Below are 17,542 nucleotides of genomic sequence, written 5' to 3' on the forward strand. Positions count from 1 at the left end.
AAATAGCATACAAAAATGCATTATATGTGTATATTAGGCAAAATTGCATACAGACATATATAATGAGAATTTCTCTCTAAAATCCTGATCGATTTTCATGAGGACTTTTTGATATAAAAAAAAATTCCAACTGAATTTAAGATTGGAAAAATGAGAAATGGAGAGAAAATGGAACTGACTGATTCTCCCATCACTACCCCCAACCTTCCTCTGTCAGCTGTTGCCTTCACTGGATCAATAGCACTAGGAGGACCAATTGCATGAGTTAGTTGAGCCATCAGTATAAGAGGGTTCTGCAAGGCAAGAAGTGTTTCATATTGAATTGTATTACATATAGTAGAAGCTTGCAATAAAATAATTGTCTAGTTAGTTTAAATCAAACTCTGCCTTGGCCCTTGCTGCTGTCTTAGAGTTGATGTATCATTGTATGTATGTTTGTGTATTTCTGAAAATGATATGGACCTGTTACTCTGGTCTCACTGTACCCTAGTTTCCAGAATTCTTTCCCTTCCTGCCAATACTTCACATCCATGGCAATAAATAAGGCTTTGCCACTTTCCCAATTTCTTCCAGCTCACTCCATTCTTTACCACTATCAGCACAGTTTCTCAAATCCCTCTTTCTCAACCCCCCTCTTATTCTCTCATGACACTTTCAGCTAGCCTCTCGAACTGTTTTCCAGCCATAATAAATATATTCCCCATTCCATTGCTTGCCCAACTTGATTTTCTCAGTTTTCTGCCTTCTATGTCATTTTCTTCAGCTCTCCTCTTCTTCCATTTTTTTCTTTCTCTTAGGTTCCCGTTTTTACATTTGCTACTTTTCCTGTCTGTTCTTTCAGTGACCAGCGACCTTATCTATAGATTCTGCAGTGATAGTTTCTCTATCTCCTGGTTTAAATTGCTAACCCCAACCTCTCCAATAGCTCCTCCTCTCCCTACAATTTATGTAAAGTTTTAATCTTAGACAAACTAGTCTCTCTTCCCTTGCAGAAAAATACTGGCCTTATTGTTTCTTTAAGCAGTTGAGATGTTTGTGCACATTCTATGAGATCACATCAGTTCGGGCAATTGCTTCTGAAAACTTCCAAGCCCTTTACCTGAATGCAATGTGATTAGATCTGTCTATCTTCCTAGGAAGAACCAGTATCTATCTGCATTGTTTTGACATGTAATTATTATTTCATTAAAGATTTGCAGAAATGGCTAAAACACCCTCCCCCTAAAATCCCAGAATTTAATCCGAGTCCTCAGTGTACACACAGGGATTATGCTATGCACACATACTTCTCACAGAAGTAAAGATTGTCTAATGCACTTGAACTTTAGCAACAGGCTTTGCACATGCAACAATGATGTATTCAGCAATGAAGTGAATAAGAAAGCCCACCTACGTTTGCACTCGATCTCATGTGCACAATGTAGCTCTGGAGCACTTTGGGTTGGGATGCATGTATTCAAATACCACCATGCAGTTGTTGATGGAAAGAGAGCAGAATGAAGGGGAAAGTTTGCTTCAGATCCTTCACTCTCCAGACAGAAGACAGGGGTAGGGGCCATTCATTCACATGTTCAGCATATAGGACAATAGCAGTCTGAATCAGCATTTCACTTAGCTATGGCACACTCTAATTAAGTACAGATGTAATCTGAAGCAGCACTGATACCTGACTTAACCTGTGACTGTAGACAGACACTGCTTTGCCTACTTAGATGCCAAATAGCAAGTGTTCTTTTGTCAATTTCTTTTTTTTTGGGGGGGGGGGTTGTTACTATGTTTTAATGATTGGGGTAACTGGAAGCATTTTTTATATATAAAACTATTAATTAAATTAGTTATAGGCTATTTAAATATGTTATTCCCTATTTTTCTTCTGCAACACAGGGTGGTGTAGTGGTTACAGTGGTGGCCTAGCACCTGGGAGATTAGGGTTCTAATTGCCCCTTTGCCATGAAACTCACTAGGTGGCCTTGGGCCAGTCATTACTTCTTAGCATAACCTACCTTACAGAGTTGTTGTGAGGATAAATTGGGGCAGGGAAAAGCCATACAAACCACCTTAGAGTAAAGGTGAGATATAGATGCAATGAAACAAACAAACAAGATAGACAGGCAGCTGGACAGACAGAACTGCTGCTCACATCATGCCAAACCAGGATTTCTTGTTATGTGTGAATTACCCTGAAAATAAACTCAGAGTGAGGAATATGCAGGTGTGAGTTTTAAAAAAGTACTTGGTTGAGGAGGGGGTCAGAAGGAATAGCTTGTCAAGATTTCTTTTTAGAGTTCCGCTTATATTTTTAACAATTATTTTAATATGAAAAATGAGTCCCGACTCATTTCTTTCTCTCATTTAAGAAAACAGTATGTTTCAGATTAAAGCATATGTCTCAAAATGGGGTATTTTTTCCTTACACAAACTGTATAGCAGAGTAATAACTTAGATAACTTACACACACACACACACACACACACACACACAATGTTTAATTTCCTATCAAATATTCTAGCACTGTGAAAGTAAGTATCAGGAGACACAATGGCGTTTTTAAGGGAGCATTGCGGCCAGCTTATAGGAAGAGGGTTTTTTTATCAGGGAGGAGGGGATTAAAAAGGGGGGAAATTTTCCACATCTGCTTTTCAGTACAAATCACTGTGCACTGATGATATGCATACAGTACAACTATTGATGCACACCAGTCTAACCCTGCCCCATCTGAGGCAGCAAAAGCAGAATCATCCCCCTTTGTCTTGGTGCTTACATATCTTTGTATATTCTGCATATGCATGAAATAAATGCCTCTCGGAAGGCGTCTGGTGTGTTCTGTACTGATCATATTTGGGAGCCTCCCTGTACATGCACAAAAGGACCTTATGTGCACTTGTTAAAGATGCAAGCTAAGCTCTGAATGTCAAAAGTATGCAGCCCATGTTTGAAATGGTGTGCATTGTGACTTAAATATATATCCCTGTTAACAGTATTTCTTTGGCTATCTATATTCTAGAAAAGATAGTTCCCACTAGCATATGCATATATATATATATATATATATATATATATATATATATATATATATATGCTTTCGTAGATTTTCACGGGTACAGGAATGTAGGTTTTGGTGTCTTCGGGTGTCTTCCCGTGTAAGAGTTGGGGTGTCTAGGCGACGTTTCGACGAGGTCTCACTCGTCATCTTCAGGCTGGTAACAAGAAGCCGAAAGCACCAGCCTGAAGATGACGAGTGAGACCTCGTCGAAACGTCGCCTAGACACCCCAACTCTTACACGGGAAGACACCCGAAGACACCAAAACCTACATATATATATATATATATATATATATATATATATATATATGAATATAAAAAATAAGGGAGGGGAAGTGGACTGAGAGCTGTCGGAAGGGTTTTTTTTAATAAAAAAAATATACTGACAGTTGGGTATTGACTGGCTTTTTAACACACACTCCTCTAATTCTAATTCTTAATTAGAATGCCATAGCTAATTAATAAGTTTTTTCCAATTATAAATTAACTTAGGATCAGAACTCTGGCTTTGCATGTAATTTCCTATAATCGCTAAAGCTACTGCAAAAACATGTCTCCTACCAACCGTAACTTTTTTTTATTTAACACAGACAGACAAGTTCTCACTGGGTTTAAATTTTGCAGCAAATTATCTCTGTTGGGATTTATGGAAGAATTTTCTTTTCTTTTCTTTTTTAATCGCAAATGTTTTCTTCTCGCACCACCCCCCACCCCCCTTTCCTCAACCTTTTCCAATCTTAAACAAAATAGGCTACTGAATGGACAATTCCTTTTTGAGATTTTTTTTTTAAAGAAAAGAATTCATCTTAATGTTTTAATGTTATTACAGAGAAGGAAGAAAGAGAGCAGGTGATAATTCGTCGTCGTCGTCGTCCCCCCCCCCCCTTCATAACCGTTATCACCTTTTCATGGTTTCTTCAAAAATGATTTGGGAGGTGCCCTCATGGTGTTCATTTATAGAATCTTAACTGGAGAGACACTTATCTCTTTAGTAATGAACCAGTATAATTAAAGGTGGGAATGTGGAAGAGTTCAGGCTCTGGCAACATGTCACATAGTTGGCTGCTGCAATTCCTCCGTGGTTTATCAAAGACTACTCCTTTAATATGGAGATTACACTTATGTACTTGTCTGAACTTGAAAGGCATTTGCCTAATTTACTTATTAATGAGATGTAAATCTATTTGTACGGCACGTCACAAGTTTCCTGAAATCGCTGCTACTTAACTGGCGATAAACCCTATGATTTAAACGAAAAATAATACATTTAGCTTCCACATTCATTCTGTTAAAAATTGATATAGTCTATGTTAAATTTATTAATATTGCTTGCTGTCATTCAGTTTGCAGCTCTTACTGAAATATGACTTGACAGCGGCCGCATTAAAGATGTATGCCATTGTATTCAACAAAGATTAATGAAGCCCGGTAAAAATAGCTGTAAAAGAGAAAGTGATCCGAATGTAAAATCAGTGAATTAAATGAGGCCTTGCATACCATTTGTTAATATGCATGAGGAGGGAGGCAGCGAATGAAAATGTCTCCCTGCAAAGTTCATTTGGGAATGTTTCAATATTGTCTGAATACCACCAAACTACTGAACAGCAGCTTAATAGAGACCCATGTTCCACTAAGGTCTGTCCAGGTGCCCTATGAAACAGAGGCAAACACACACACACCAGATTTGCTTCCAAACAGAATTGGAGATATGCAATCTAAATAACATGATCCGTACCAAAGGAAATCCATCTAATACACATATGAGCATAGATGTGTCTTCTCTGCCTCCCAGACTTCTCAGGCTGTCTATAAGTGTTGGCTTTCAGTAATAAAGCTACTAGTGATATGGAGCTTTAATGTTATATATGCCTCTTTTATGGAAGAATTGTATGAAGTAATACTTACAGGGATTAGATGCCAAGGATTTATAAAAGGTTAATATGTCTGTCTGTCTTGGCTGTCACACCTTTTCATACACTGAGATCTATGAAGTGATTTTTCTTTTTCTTTTGCAGAGTTCCTTAGGATATTCTGCCGCCCCCCCCCCCTCCCCAGATGCTGATTTATTTCAACATGGTTCATTATCAAATGCTGCTGAATTTATAACCTAACAGGTTAAGAGTTCCAAATAAATTAGCAAGAACATAAAATACTATACAGTAATCACAGGGTAAACATAGCATATTTATCAATCAAGATGCAGGGTGTTTGTACAGGGCTTGCGCTACCACTGGCAGTCTTGCTTAAAGATTTGAATATCTTCTGCAAGGTCAAAGGTGCCTCACAATAGGCCATGTTGAAAGTCCCCCTCCTTTTCTTTTTCTTTAGGGATTATTTTTAATTTGGCTAGGTAGATCTTCGGCAGCAAAGTCATAATGCACCAGAAAAGATTGTCAGCTTGGAGGCAATTTGGAGGTATAATATGCACACATGCAGTATGAAATCTTGTAGAAAAGCTCTGCCTAAAGCATAAATTGTCCCAAAAGGATGAAAACCAGTGTTTAAATTCAGAACAATTTAGATGGATTTTTGTTCTGAGTCTCAGCTTATGTCACCACCAGATCTTAGCACTGGAATTCATAGCCCATGTTTCGTGTTTGCCATATTGAAAATTATTATTATTTCACACTATTCACTAATGCACAATGCTCAGGTGCTGGAGCATTGTGTATTGTTACTCGCTCCCAAGGGACTCAACAGTTCTGGGATTGTTGACACAATCTATAAAAAAAATCTTTGGATTAGGGTGGGATGGTTTGTCCCAGTTATTGGCAATCTAAATTATTGTGTGTATCTGAGATTAAATAAATTTAAGGCTAGTTGCCCACGCAAGGAAGTGTTGACTCTTCTGCGTTAGTGGAAATTGTGACGTTCACTCAGGGCAAACAGAGTCATATTCGCACATAGGTTTATTTGGGGTGTGAGGGATGTAATTGAGCGATGCACAATTTATTTCACCATACCCAACATAGCATGACTTCTGTACATCAAAGTGCATTTAAAAACAAACTATTTTCATTGCACTGAAGTTAATGGGAAAGAGAGTCCAACCCTAAGGGACTGTTTGAGATGCAGGGTTGCAAAAAGAGGTTTGTTTTGCCAGAACACCAGTACCAGAAATGGTTTGTTCTGATGACTGGCTCACTTGTAGATAGAGGCTGCCAAGTGCTGCGGCAGGGATGTGTTTATATAACTTTAGACGTTCCGAGGCACCACACAAGGTTGTGACTGTTCCCAGTAGTAAATGGTGGGCTAAGCCACTGCTGCACAGCTAACCTCTAGTCATTTGGGTCACTGCTGCTTAGCAGGAGGTGGAGGGGTAGAGAGGTGAGCTGATGTGTCTTCCCTTTCCTACTCTTGAGCAAAACTAGAGTTATGCTGACCACAGCAAGTAGAAGAGGAAATATAAGAGAAGTGGAAGAATCTTAGCAGTCTCATTTGCAGAGGAACATTGGAAGCCCTGTGCCCAACACCCTCCAAAGCAACTTTTGATACAGGTGTGCCACACAGGAGCAGCTCAGTAGCTTCTGTGATGCTGAGATAGATGCACTTTTCCTCTTGAGCACCCAGGAAATTGTGGTTCCAATTCTTAGTACAAACACCTCAAATAATTGGTCTGTACCCACTTTTGCATTGACTCTAGTGGTTTGCGGCTTGATTTGTATTGCTGCAGCTAGGAGGGCTAGATTTCAACCTGTTCTGTAGTCAACCATTATGCAGCCTAGCTTGTGTGGGCTTTCAGAGGACCAGCAACACAGAATTTTAGAGGTTGAACCCAAAAAACAGTTTGAGAATACTGAGTGCACTACCTCTTTAAAAAACAAACCCCAAAACTTGCCTACCATTATATTGCTGAAAAGCCATCAGTCCAAATTCAAATATGGAATTGGAAAGTGAGCAATTTATTGCTGCTTTGGAAAGAAATAACCGGTGCCACTGGTGCTGTTGCTTCTACTTCCCATTCTCTTCTGAGGCTAATGCATCTTACTGCATGAGAGGCTTTAGTATATAACATACTAAATGTGTAAAATACTAATAGTTCCCCTTGAACTCGCCACCTTGTTAATCAGTACTCTTTCAGCATTGACACCTTCTGTTACTTTAATTCTTTAACATTTTGGTCCCTTATGCTCAATGCAATGCATCTTTCCTGAGAACTGGCTGGTTTCCAGTTGTCAAGTTGCTTTTCTCTAGCTTTCTAAGATGTCCATCTGGGCAATCAGAGGTAGGGAGGCAGGCTAATTTCTTAGTAACATACTGCCAGATAGCATTTGGAAGGAATAAGATAGCAGAGAAAAATAGAACGCTGGCAAGAACCAGAGCTGTCAAATTGCCTGTAAAAGAGCAGACAGGGTTGGCATAATTTTATCCACATTTTAAGATCAGAAGCATTTTGAGCCATTAATTGAGGAAAACAGATTCTGACAAGAAAACAATGAAGAACTAAGTCAACATGGTCTCCTTTGTTGGAATGCATAGATTTTACTTTTTTTAAAGAAGAAGAAGCAGAAGCACTTTTTAAATTCCCAGCAAGTAGAAATATGAGTTTATGCCCCTTGCTAGGGCTGGATTGATTATCGTGCTTAGTATACTATACAATAAGAACAAAATTAGTGACTCCACTACACTGCTCAGTTGTAAGAAACTATAACACTGGTGTATTGACCATCATAAGGACCACAATGACAAGATACTCCCATCTTAGCTCTTTGTGTAAGAATATGTATATGAGACTGCCTCTAGTATTGCTTTGAATTCCCTCTAAGAAAACTGTTCCTGGTTAGTCTGGCACTTGGAAATTCATTTCCTCTAGAATTCTGGAGTCAACAACACATTTGGCAGATCCAGTAATATGCAGAGGGATTCCCTGTGCATCCATATTTCGTGCATGTGTAGAATTTAAGAAACTGAAGCAAATGGTTATGCATGAGCATTTAATTGAACTTTCACAGCACTCTGAAGTACATACCGTTGGGGATGTCTAGCATGACTATTTCACCAGTTTTAATTCACAAATTTATATACTGCTTAATGTTCAGAATTTCTAAGCGGTGAAGTCTGTGGCACAATTGCTTTGTATTGCACAGGAATTGTGCTGCCAAATATGTTAAAACTCTAAAATACTGTGAGGACACCAATGATCATTGATACAGCATGAGAATATCAGACATTTCCTTGATGGTTATGTGACAGGTTCAGCCGAAACACTAAGGATTTAAGCAGAGGGCCTTCTCGGTAGTGGTGTCCGCCCTGTGGAATGCCCTCCCTTCAGATATCAAAGAAATAAACAACTATCTGACATTTAGAAGTCATCTGATGGCAGCCCTGTTTAGGGAAGTTTTTAATGACTGATGTTTTAATGTATTTTTAATCTTTTGTTGGAAACTGCCCAGAATGGCTGGGGAAACCCAGCCAGAAGGGTGGGGTAGAAATAAATTATTATTATTATTATTATTATTATTATTATTATTATTATTATTTTATTTTGTCAGAATGTTCAAAGTAATATTTTGTATTTTCCTAGAATCACAGTACTCAGCCATTATTTCCATTACTGCCTAATTTCAGGAACAGCAGTGTTACTAATTGTCTCTGCATGCTTGTTTCAAGCTGGTAGAGGAGAAACACAGTTTATGGCACGAAGACGGATGCTGCAAGGCAGAAGGTCAAAGTCATGATTTGTTGTGCTCCTCATATTATCCTCTAATGCTATCGGCATAAGTTACCTGAATTTGGGAAGATAATAGTTTTGAATCTGGGAAGTTCTTTCCATAAGCCCTACAACTCGTTCATTAGGTGAACCATGACTCATTAATAAAATGGTGAAAAACTTCAGAAACAAAAATTAACAGGATAATAGAAGAGGTGGAAAGAGATATATAAGTTGCTGTGCATACCATTGTGAGGACAATTTCGCTCCACTTCTGTCAATGGTAGCTTTTTCATTGCTATGACTAAGGTTCCTTTGAGGGTTCCATCCCTTTTTAAGTTTTCTCTAAGCCAGCAATCCCTCGTGTTCGTGTTAAACAGTAGTAGAGGCTAACAAAAGGACGAGAAGGGGGAACAGTCATCATTGTATCAAGGTGAAATATGTGGCACTGATGCAGGAAGGGGAAAAATTGAGCATCAAATTACTATGGCAATGACTGAGAAATGAAATAGCTATAGAAAGAGAGTCAGCGGGACTGCAAATTGGCACATGAGTTCTCAGTACCGACTTTACTGGTAGAAAGCCAAATTCAGAGTGCCCTCCATCATCCCCCTGTAGCATTTTATAGTCACTAATGACATTTTATTGCTCAAGGAGTCATTCAGCCATATATAGGTGGGAATTTTCCTTGACTTATTTTACTGTATCTCTGGTCTGATCTGGTGTGGAGTCAGTCTTTTAGCTTCTGAAACTTCTGTAGAAGGTGTTATGAGCTGTAAAGGAAGTGAAGTGGCCAGAGGCTTTGATTTCTTATGGTTAAATAATAATAATACATGGCACTTTACTTCTTCAGAGCTTGTGCTTTTTATAGCCTAGTGTTTACCTAAGAAATCATGAACAATCAGTTTAAGAGACTGCAAAACATGCCAACTGAACAAATTTTCCTATTCTTGATGGTACAGTGGCCACAACCTTTGGGCCATTATTAGAAGCAATAATACCAAGGTTGAAGGAACAAGTGAACATGCTGCTTTGAAATCTGGCACAGGTTGCCTCCAATGTATGGTTTTCTAATATTTTAACTTGGAATAATCCCTTTTTGTCACTCTAAGAAAGCTTGCATTTTAGATTGCTATACATCTTTTTAAAAAATGACATTAAGCAACCAGGAAATGAAAATTTGGTGGTCTGATTATCCAATTACACAATCTGTAGAATTGTGCTTTGTATAGTTAATGTATTCCAGCTGCAAATATCAAGGGTTTTTGTTTTGTTTTTTGTTCTAGGATTTAATTTCTTTCTCACTTCGAGATAAATGAGATGGTGGTAAAGGGATAGCTGGAGCACACAGGGATGATTTACCTAAAAAGAAGTTATGGGGAGTTAGGAAACTAGAAGCCATTGGGAAGAACAGGAGGCACAGAAGCCAAGGGTCATTTTCACATTTAGAAAATCATACAGCCCAATAAGTATTCCCTGAGGAATTTGAAATACACAGTTGCCTGGTTCACACATAATGCTAGGTCACGGTTTGTTTATCCTAACTATTGTTAGTTTTAATGAGTGAACCAAGCCCTGAAGAATGTGATTGAGGGGGGCATAAATCACAACGTGAAGTCATGGTTTATTGTTGATTTATGAATTATGGCTTGCTTTAGTAATGGCTCTGAACCCAACAGTCTTGCTTAACCCATGGTTTGTTTGGCCATTCCACCAGTTATGCTCATTTTAAGCTACAGAAGCACAAGGCAAGAGCAATTGGAAAAGAAATCAAGCTTTGGAGAAACAAGCCTTGTCTATCGGACAACTCATTGTTTGTTACACAAACTACTGCTTAGTGTTATGTGCAGGTGCAGCTGCTATGATATAGCTGGTGCATTCCAACTCCATGTGCAGAAACTGAGTACCATGTATGAATCAACTGCACTGGATGTGCAAATGTACAAATAGGCCATATGGCTAAAAAGAGATGGGATTCTGTTTCCAAACCATGCAAAAGAGGTGGATGCCTAGAAAAAGGATTGAAGCCAAGGGTTGTGATGTTCCCTTTTGGGCTATTGTGTTGCACACTGATAAGCCAAAAGTCTTCCACCTCACCCTATGGCTCACTGTATTATGGCTCATCCCATGAATAACCTGAGCCTTACCAGTCCTAGGCTAAAAGCTATTGCCACTATTACAGATGGGTCTTAAATTAGGAGAGAGAGAAAGGGAAAGGCTGGCAAAGAAAAATATACATCCCTCCCCTCTAGAGAGGTGAATGTTGCTGTAGGTATTGCTCTCCCTAATGGATTCAGAAGTCTCAAGTTACTTGCATGAAGGGAGCGAAGGAGAAAATGAAGACTACAATGAGACTTATGACTGCTTTAATTTTGCCCCTACAGTATAAAATGGAACCATTTAAAAATTACACTCTAAACCCTGCATAGGAGAGCAATAAAACTAGTTTTCACACTTTCCCCTCTAAGTGTTTTAGTCTGAACGCATGAGCCTCTGGCAAACACTGGAACATCAGAGCATCGCATCATTTTTCATTTTGTTGTTACTGTGGTGGTGGTGCTGGGGTGTTTTTTATATATATATAATGTTTTGCTTCAGGAGGTTATCATTGCAGAATGCATCATCCAAGCAGAGTTGTTGTTGTCTGTGCTAAACCATGAACGTGCAACCATAGTTACCTCTTCTGTTTATTCTGTTCCAGCAATTTCATTAATTGTAAACCTGTTCGCTGTTTGCTAGTGAGCTATCACTGTGTGTTGTTTACTAATAGCTTTAGCTCTGAGGATTTCTGGGTATACATGAAGGGTCTTCTGATAGAAATGGTGTGTGTGTGGCGGGGGGGGGGGGGGCAATCTTCCAGGGAGGAAAAAAAAAAGCAATGCAATTTTTCAATATGTGGCACATTTACTATAAATAGTGGGAATCCGTCAACTCAACTAAGCATTTCATGGGAACCTCCATATCAAAGAAGACCATTTGGAAAACAGCCTTTGTCTTAAATGTGTCTGTAGACAGTGCATTTGTTGGTTTTTGAGTAAATCCAAGCCTATTTATAAGCTCATCTGTTACATGAAGAGGATATGGAAATAGCTCCCTGTTGCATGAAAATTATCTATACTCTACTAGAGACAATACACTTAGCCTACTGAAAGTAATAGAGTGAAGTCAGCTTCATAGTTTATTTTAATGGGCAAAGGCTCTGCACATCATAATATCAAATAAACTCCCCGGAAAACATCATCCTCGTATAATTGTATTATACAAGAGGAGTGTCACTTTTTCTTTGGAAGAGCACCATTACACTTTTATGATATACGTTAAGGGGAAACTAGATGGTACCATTGATTCCTGCAGTAGCATTTTTACATCAAAAGACCTATGTCTGCCGTCCAGGTCACTGATATCACAAATGAAGGGAATTTAATGGTCTAAGTTTGGTCTCCTGAGAACAACAGAATAGTTAGTACCACCATAAAGTCTGACAATGTAGCCCCTTTGGCAGGTTTTTGTTGATAATAGGCTTGAACTGCAATCTTTTTGCCTTGGTATAAGGGGATCTTTTACAGGAGGCTTGAGATGCATTAGGGGAATAAAGCAGGGGTAGGAAAAGCTGCTGAGTACACGGCTGCTTTTCACCTGCACCATACCTAGGGTAAGGTTAATGCAGTAGTATCCATGTGAAAACTGCCTCACCCTCGCATTAAAAGGAGCTTATCATTAGGGATTACTGAGCGGCTGCACCAGCTGCAAGTCTTTACTTAAAGACTTAAAGGTAAAGCTCTTTCCATTCCCTATCCAATGACATTTGCAGCTCACTATAATTTATTGAATATCTTCCAAAGAGCAAACACAGGATTTCTCCTGGCACTGTTTTAGTTGGGTTGTAAACGTTTGCCATTTACCAAGAAAGGGGAAGGGGGTGGAGGGACACATTAACACTTTTGCAAAACATGGTGTAATATTTTGAACCTACCTTTTGAACCTTAAGCTGATTCCTGTTTCTCTGAGTCCAGCCTGTACATTATTTAAAAGTCAAAGTCTTATAGTAGCTTTGCTATGAAAGGGCTGTGTCTCCCTCCCCAAAAAAGTGGCCATTGTTTTTGCTTTGGCTGACACTCTATATGGCAAATGTATGGAAATTTTAAACTTTATGCAGAAGAGACGGTGTTTTAACACCTACTGTATTTCGTAGCCACATTCTCTATGTCTCAGAATCCTTGAAAAGAATCCAAAGAGAATTTAGTGAGGTTATCCTCATTTATTAAGGCTGCCAATTTATTGATGAAGATGATAAAAAAAAATAGTTAAAGAAGGCAAATTACATGCCTGGTGATGAAACATTTTCTTCGCCTTCCGGGTAACATGCATGCAAATTATATTAATAGGCTATAATTATGTAAACTTTATTATGTGTGTTAAAGATAACATTAAAATTATAAGACAAATGACACTTAATCACCAAAGGAGGATAATGACAAAAAAGTCAGCAAAATGAATGGGCATCATAAAGATTGTTGTGCTTCTTTGCACAATGACCCTTTATATTATAATAAAATAAAATAATAATAATGAATAATGTTCCACACACTATGTTTCACCTTCAAATCACTCTACAAACATTGTCTGATTATTATACAAGCATTTGGGTTCAATCAGTCTGTGCAAATTTGTGCACTGTGCGTAAGACCTTTCCCCAGTCAAACACCCAGATTGCGTATCTTTCTTCTTCCATTGCATACTGTATGATGCTAGATTTAACAAGTTAGCAAAAATGAATGATTGCAATATGAAATACTGATTACTGTGGTGAAATAGATGGTTACCTTTCCCCCCAGAACAAAGTACTTTAAGGGGAAACTCGGAGGAAATGCTATCTGGGTTATTCTAATTACTAACTAACTTTATGATATTTGCTAAATATTACAGAAGGGTTTTCTCAGTGTTTTATGGTTGTTAAATTAAGATAGCACCCTCATCAGTTACTGGTGATCTCTGATGTGAGTCCAAATGCCTCCACCAATTCAGCTGCAACCCCACATGTTGCTGCTTCAGGAAGCCCATAAAGAGGGTAGGGCAGCATATGAGAGCATGGAGGGGAGAGGGGAGAATGACCACTAGCCATGCCCTTTAAGGCTCACATTGCATCTCTAAAGCTATTAAGAATGGGACAGCTTTGTGCTGGCAAGCATTTACCATTGCTTATAAATAGGACCATTCTGCAACTATGCTGGGCCGGTCACTGAGTGCATGCTCAGATGGAAGACTCAGAACATCTTCATTGTAGACCTGACAAATGCAAGCCTTTCAGGATAATCCTTTCAGCTCTGCCTTGCTTGCTTTGCAATAGAAGAGCATGCAAAACAGCAACAAAATGAAATTATTTCACAGGGCTACTAGTCACATGAAATTTAAGCATCTTGGTCACATCTGCATGTCCTAGATCCACTTGTATGGATGGATGCATACACCATAATGCTGCCACTAGCTAATTTACATCTGTTGCAATGGTTGCATCGATTAGCTCGTGTTAAAAGTCAGCACATTTTAGTGTGTGTGTGTGTGTGTGTGTGTGTGTGTGTGTGGATTCCATCTTCTAACATTATTTTTAACTAGAAGAAAAATCAAAATTGCAGTTAATCTCATGCAATGCTTAATCTCTAAAATGAGAGCTAGCAGATTTCAAACCTGCCTGGATTCTCAGCTCCTACCCTCAAAATTCTCACAGATGTGCGTAATCTGCTTTTGAAGGAACGGCACTCTGCAATTGCTCCAAGGCACTTTTTTCTGTTATCATTTCACATATTCCAGATTTCTTCCATGGCGCTAATATCTAATGAAGCCCTGGTCTTGGTGCATAGCATGCACTGGTCCCCACAGCCTGGTATGAACTCTCCTAGATGATAGTGACATTCATAGAGTTTTTGTAAAATGGACATCATGCACATCACTACAGCCACTGTCTCAACCCCCTTGCCCCAAAGGGGGATATTACTACAGAATGCAGCATCCTCACACTAGAGCATTCTCTCAACCTTGGGATGGCATGGGTTCAAGGCACAGGACAAGTGGGCCTGAGATTCTGGAGAACAGGAGGGAGCAGAAAAACTGAGGGAAATGATAAAGTCAGGTCCCAGGCCTCAGAGGGCTAAGTTGGCCAAAGACTCCCACCAGGGACAGGGTGCTTTTTTTGTTTGAGTTTATTACTTTATTCTAACAAGACTCCTGCCCCAGGCCTCAGACAAGCTCTGGATAGAGCTTTCGGTCCATCCGTCCCCCCAAAAAACACCCATTATTACCAAATGTGCAAATGTGCTAGGCCATGGGAGGGAAAGAAGCATATTTTGAATATCTTGTTTAACATCACAAACCTGTATGGGAATCTTGCAGAGCAATGCTAAATATTTCTCGTCCATTATTAGAACATTTGGCTTGAATGGTGGTGGTGGGGAATCTTGCTGACCTTAATCCCACCTGAATCATAGTTAATAATAGTACATGAAGGTCATTTTCCTGTCAGGCAGGTGTGAAATATTTTGGCTCTTTGACATTCAGCAAGTCATCCGGCTTAAACTTATATGTTTAGACATGTTCATATTCTTTAATGGTACAACATTTAGTTGGGCAGGATGAAAGTGACAAGAGTTGAATCTTCACAAACATAAAAGGTTACCTCTTTTCTTCCATCAGGCCCAAGACAGTGGAGCAGCAAATTGTGCCCCCCACCCCACCCCCAAAGTCAAGCATTCAGGGCAGCTGAGAAATTTCACAAAACAGCGCAACGACCTTCCTTGCCATTATTTATTGTCCATCATAATAATCACAATAATTTTGAAAATTAAAAATCTGGTGCCTTTTCGTGATAGCCAAACCAGCCGTCTCCCTCTCCCTACTGGTAGGGCTGGCCCTGACTAGACCACTTCAGTTTGCAGCCCTGATGAACGCCTGACTAGCCTCCCTTGATCCCAGGATATTAATCATTATGAATGATTCCCAATGCAGAAAACCATATTGCTGTCTATTTCCCATATGCAAAACATAAATTGTTAATGGGTTTACTGTCCAAAACACTGCTCCAGCTCTATTATGTATGTATGCACTGAAGCTGTGAGAGTGATTTGCTAATCTGGAGGCTGTGGTAAATATTTCTTTGTGTCAGTCTTTCATCTGCATTCCTAAACTTCATAACAAAACTTCAAGGAGCGGGGGAGAAAGAAACTATTAGCTGCGAATTAGACATTCTCAGGGAAGCCTAGAATTATTTTTCAGGACAGAGGGCTCAATTTCTCAATCTCAGGTGTATGATTAAAATCAATTAAATCACTCTTCCAATGTCAGCGTCAAGATTCTCCTGACAAATGAAATTATGCGAGAAAAGTGTTCTCTTCACTCTTCAACCCTTTCTCAGTATCGCTCACATCCACAAATGAGATCAAAATTTTCAGCTCAGGGATTTCAGAGATATTTTCCATAAGAACATGAAAAATCCCAGGAACCCTATGTAAGTAGACTTTATAGTCTCTAGTGGCAAGATTTTGATGGCCTCTGTATGGTTGGATATATTCATGACTAACAAAAATGAAAAAATTACTGAGCAAAATTTAACCATTTGACCACCACACTTGATTCTTCCCCCCACCCCCCAATAAATTAAAGTTTCAAATGTAGCACTATGTACTGTGCTACAAGGGTACACGAGGTAACCTTTGCGTCTCTCTTTTTATTCACAGAGATGTCCCTGATGACATTCTCTTATTGAAAAACTGAATTTTATCAGTCTCCTTCAGTTGCTTCCCAGATATAAGGACAGAAAGCAGGCAGACTCAGCTACAAATGACCACATCATTTCCTGGGGCCCTGAAGGGTTAATAGTAATTTACAGTAGCATTCATCAAAATAAAACCATATATTGTACGCGCTCTCTCTCTCTTTTTGTCTGTGCAGGAAATATAATTGTTAAAACACAGATATATCTCATTTCCAGAAGTGCTTTCATGTGCCTGGACTATAATACTGGCAAATTATTTAGCTCTTAATTTGTTAAAGCATGGGCTTAAGTTTAAATTTTACCCATGAGACTTGTTGTATATATTATTTGCTGGTTTGCTTTCACTCTGTTTTCTTTAGAGACGTAAACAAACGTTTTCTGCATTTCAGAAGTTTTCCTATTCCCTATACTTTTTCCTCCACATGCTTTGGGGCAGCAGCATTACACATAGTATTTTGAAATATATTATTTTGGTTCTTTTGAAGGAAAACAGCCTGAATTCTACAACAGGAAGAAAAAGTACAACATTTGGGGGTGGGGAAATATGATCTGGGGGGCAGTGAGAGAGAAAGATGCACCTCAGTGACAGAGCACATGTGTTGCACGCAGAATGTTCCCCGTTCAAGACCTGGCATTGCTAGGTCGGGCTAGGAATGCATTTCCAATGCTGGCATGTAGCTGCTGAATAAGAGCCTTGTTTGCAGCTAGGAGAGTGAGGTAGCAACATACCCTGATATCTGGTATGTAGCCACATGCAGGGGTCAGTGTGGAAGCCGGACATGTTATCTCCTTATGAGGAAGTTCACAAGGATGTAGGAGAATTCAGGGCTGCAACTGACAGGGAAGGAGACCAGGGGCCTTCTTAAAAGAGTTGCCTACCTAGGCGCTGAATAGGATGCCTTGAACTGATGCAGTCACTCACCTGGGAAACTGTCAGAGCTTCAGGTGTGGATGAGGGATTTCTGGAGATGGTGGGGCACTTCAGTTTCACTTGCCGAGTTGCTGCCCACCAGATGGGTCTTTCTGAGGTGGCTTTGTGATATCACAAAGGGTCTCTCCAAGCCTCATCACCATGTATGAGTCA

General features: G+C 39.3%; 2 long non-coding RNA genes across 5 annotated transcripts in view; one reads left to right on the plus strand and one right to left on the minus strand.

The window, feature by feature from the left end:
• The window catches only part of LOC310708145, a 17,932-nt gene extending 463 nt beyond the window's left edge, over window positions 1-17,469 (minus strand). Inside the window, exons 1-2 of the long non-coding RNA XR_014526874.1 lie at window positions 17,338-17,469; window positions 15,062-15,164 (exon numbers count right to left, since the gene is read on the minus strand). This is a non-coding gene — a long non-coding RNA (uncharacterized lncRNA). The remainder of the gene's footprint in view (window positions 1-15,061; window positions 15,165-17,337) is intronic.
• Window positions 1-17,542, plus strand: part of LOC310708149 — a 94,530-nt gene that overhangs the window by 25,297 nt on the left and 51,691 nt on the right. Inside the window, exon 3 of one of the 4 annotated variants that reach the window (XR_014526882.1) lies at window positions 16,421-16,542. The exons of the other annotated variants lie outside the window; for them this stretch is intronic. This is a non-coding gene — a long non-coding RNA (uncharacterized lncRNA). Of the gene's footprint in view, window positions 1-16,420; window positions 16,543-17,542 lie in introns of those variants that run through there. 4 annotated transcript variants of the gene reach the window in all.

Source organism: Podarcis liolepis (assembly GCF_965112155.1).
Source record: "Podarcis liolepis genome assembly, chromosome: 5".
Lineage (NCBI taxonomy): Eukaryota > Metazoa > Chordata > Lepidosauria > Squamata > Lacertidae > Podarcis > Podarcis liolepis.